The following is a 3,804-nucleotide window of genomic DNA, read 5'->3' as shown; positions in this document are numbered from 1 at the left end:
TAAAGAAGTTATATTCTATTTTTTTTAAAGAAAAGAAAAAAGTAATTGTGGGAGTCCATTTGGATGGGTAGTTCTAGAAGCTTCTGAGAAATGTTCATATGAACCAAGAGCTAAAGGATAAGAATGAGCCAGCCTTGCTGAGAGCATTCCAGGAGAGGAAGGGAGCATGTGTCAAGGACCGGAGGCAGTAAAGAGTCCGTAGAGTCCTAGATGAGGAAGGAGGCCAGTGTGATAGGAATATGACTCAGAGAAAAGAGTATTCCCTGGATGTCAATGTCAGTATAGACCTGGATGTTGATGGAGACCATTTGGTTTTGCCTGCCCAAATTCCTACTCCCTTTTTCTGGGTTCAGAATATCATTTTCCTTTGAATAATTACTCTTCCACTATTCTCATGCCATGAGGTTGAGTGGGTTGACCCTGTTCCCAGCACCAGAAGTGAGCAGGAAAAGCATACTTGGATCATGATTCCCTGCCTCCATCTACTCCACATCATCCCACCAACTAACCCACCCACCCACCCCACCTGTCTGGACACCACGTTACTCAACTAGGCCAATAAACAAGACTTCCACCAGAACTTCTGGTAAAGATGTAAGCTTGGGTTGTGGCTGGGGACCATCACATCACAGCAAGAGGAGGACGTGCCTTAGAATAAACCACCCCAGGGCAGAGCAGAGCTGAGAACGAGTCCTGCAGCTATTGTCTGAGCCCCAGGATCCAGCTGTACCTAAACTTTTCACCTTTGTGAGTCATGAGATTCATTTTTTTTTTCTAAACCAAGTTTGAGACAGAGTTTCTCCAACTTACAATTCATGCATGATCCACTCGTACACAGCCGTACTGACTGCCAGACGGCAAATGGACCAAGAAGGGACAAGAGTAGACCCTTCGGGAGGCCATCTGGGCATCAGGAGAGCAGGAGCCAAACTTCCACCCAACAGCATCCGGATTTTTGGAGCAATTGATTACACTGAAAAGTTTGGCCATCTGTATGCTGCATCCCACTCACAGCTCAGGTTCACCTGATGGATAGAAGCACCCACACTTCGCATGTGTTCCCTCCATCCGCCAGGATCACTGTCATACTCTAGGTCTCAGTTCAAATGATCCTTTCTCAGACTAGCTTCCAGGAAATCTACCCGAGTGGACTCTACACTTCTTTTTTTAAAAAATAAATATTTATTTATTTATTTATTTTGGCTTACCAGGTCTTAGCTGCAGCATTGAAACTCTTAGTTTCAGCATGCGGGATCTAGTTCCCCGACCAGGGATCGAACCTGGGCCCCCTGAATTGGGAGTACAGAGTCTTAGCCGCTGGACCACCAGGGAAGTCCTCTCACCAGTTCTTTTCTATCCCATCAATTGGCTCATGGGTTCACAGCATATCGCCATGGTCCATAACTATCTTGCTTACTTATTTGCTTGTTCCTTTAGTCTGGCTCTCCCAAGGCAAGTTTGAGGAGGACAGGGACATGTCTCTTCTATTCAGCTCCCCTAGCTATTTTATCTCTTGCTCCTAAACACAGTCAGAATTTAGTAAGTGTTCAATAAATACAGTCTGCCCATCTTTTGACCCCAGACCTACTCTCCTGACAATTATTCCAAAAAGGCTACTCAAAGAAATCATTTAATAGAAACACAGATAGTCCTTGCAAACAAAATTATTTCAAAATCAAGGTCCCTAGGTGAATAATGCCATAGCCACAAAGTGGTTACTGCAGTCCGAGAGAATTATAAAGATTTAGGAAAATGTCCTCAAATAATATCAAATGATAAAGGAAGGACTAGCACATTATCTGGATTGTGCTTGTATTTAAAGACAAACACCTACCTGTAATCAAAAACTAAACACACGTGGAAGAGTACAGGAAGGGAGGGGAGGTACAAAAATAAACAGGTGATGTGGAAGGTGTATGGATCCAGGTCTTTTTTTTTTTTTTTTTAAACAGAACTTCTTATCTCCTTCCAAGTGCATTTAACAGTAAATGGGCAACACGGAATTGTGCAAAATGACCAGATTCAGAATAAAATACTGTAAGACGTGGGGCTGTAGGAATAATGTCGACCACAGAAATCTCATGACGTTTACACAGGATCCTGGATTTAGAAGCACCCAGTTCAGGTCTGGTATAAATGTTTCTTCCATAAAATTTAGTAATAAAAGAACTACAATAAAAGCATAATGCTGATAAGCATTATCATCTGAAGGTAGGAGGATGGGTTCCACTCCTACCTGTGTGACCTTGGGGAAAATATTTAACATCTAGAAGCCTTCATTTCCCCACGTGTAAAAGGAGATGATGACAGTATCTACCTTGTCCAGTTCTTTTGAAGCTTCCTTGGATCCGGCAAGCACTCAGAAGAGATCATCGCCATCACCGTCAGCATGAGCAGTAAGAGTCGTGAGGAACAAAGCTTCAATCAGGCCTATATTATTCCGTCCCTTGATCTGGTCGAGGCCTGAAATCCCTTTACTGTTGTTAACTAGGTGCAGAGAAGAAGGCTTCAATGGACACAGACGTGTAGGAAGAAATGAATCACTGACCCTTCAAGAGAGGGGATTGTTTTTTTTATATTATTCCTATGTCACATCAAAAGGGCACTTGACTCTTGTAAAATGCTTTGCAATCACTTATTCGCAGCTGGCTGGGAGTCGAGTGGGGGAAGCCTAAGTCATCTGCCCTCCCTCCTGCAGCCCTGCTGTGCTCCCGAGCTCCGAGATCGGGCGAAGAAGCAGACGCTGCCGATGCCCAAGAGGAGCTGTCTCTCCAGGTACAGAGATGCATCAGAAACCACTGAAGGGGCAGGACCGCTTTGCACACGATCCATCACTGTCTTGAGAAGCAGACAGAGATCTAATCCATCCCGTGTGCCAACGATTCGTCCTCTTAGCGCTGCTCCCAGCTGTCTCTGGCTTTCCCTGTCCTCACCCCAAGCACCTTAGGTCCCTGGACCTCCCTGACCTCGTTGGAGGAACAGGTTTATAGTCAAACTGCACCTCTATTTAAATTCTAGCTCCGCCTCTTCCTAGCCATGACTCTGGGCAAGTTATTTCAACTCTCCAAGGCCGTTTTCTGCTGAGGCTATTACAAAGATTAAATAGGATTTGGGGATGATGCCTAGCACAAGTTCTGGACATAGTATGTGTTCAAAAAGTGACAGTTATTAATTAAAAAAAAAGAAAAGTGACAGTTATTAGTAGCAGCAGTAGCAGTAGTACAAAGACTCAAGAGAGGATATCAGAAGCCAGTTAGGAAGTTATAAAAAATGGGAGAACAAAAGAAAGGAAGGGAGAGAAGGGCAGGGGATGGGGGGGAATGTGACCACAAGCTTCCCCAGCGTAAACCCGGCTGGTCAACCCCCTTCATTTACAGGATGAAGTCCATCCTCTTGACAGGCCCCACGTGAGGGGCTCCAGGGTCCAAGCTGAGCCTCCCTCCCAGGCTCCCCTCTTGCCTCTCTCAGCACTTGGCCACTCTGCTCCAGCCGCACTGAGCCCCTGCATGCTCTTCCAAAGCATCATGATCTCTCATGGCTGGGCTGGGTAGTCTCATCTCTTGCCTCCCTCAGAGCCTGTGTATTGCACTCAGGAGACACGTAGACACTGAGCTTTCAGGGGACACCTAGCTGTCAGTCTGCCCCACTAGTTCCTTGAGTCCCCTCTTGCAGATTTGCATCTGATTGATTTCCCTCTCCCATGTACCTCTTGCTGAGCTCAACCTACCTTGGATTGAATGGATATATGACTAGCCGTGCATTGTGAGGCTGAAACAATTCTGGTAGCTTCCCTGGTGGCTCAGA

General features: G+C 45.6%; 1 non-coding gene across 1 annotated transcript; it reads right to left on the bottom strand.

Moving 5' to 3' along the window:
* Positions 1–1,259: 1,259 nt before the first annotated feature.
* On the bottom strand, positions 1,260–1,332 carry TRNAG-CCC (transfer RNA glycine (anticodon CCC)). The gene has a single exon. It is a non-coding gene; the product is annotated as a tRNA-Gly (tRNA).
* Positions 1,333–3,804: the final 2,472 nt, after the last annotated feature.

Source organism: Muntiacus reevesi, chromosome 10 (genome assembly GCF_963930625.1).
Source record: "Muntiacus reevesi chromosome 10, mMunRee1.1, whole genome shotgun sequence".
NCBI classification, from domain to species: domain Eukaryota; kingdom Metazoa; phylum Chordata; class Mammalia; order Artiodactyla; family Cervidae; genus Muntiacus; species Muntiacus reevesi.
Note: the sequence above shows the minus strand (reverse complement) of the source record. Positions and strands in the feature narration are given on the sequence as shown.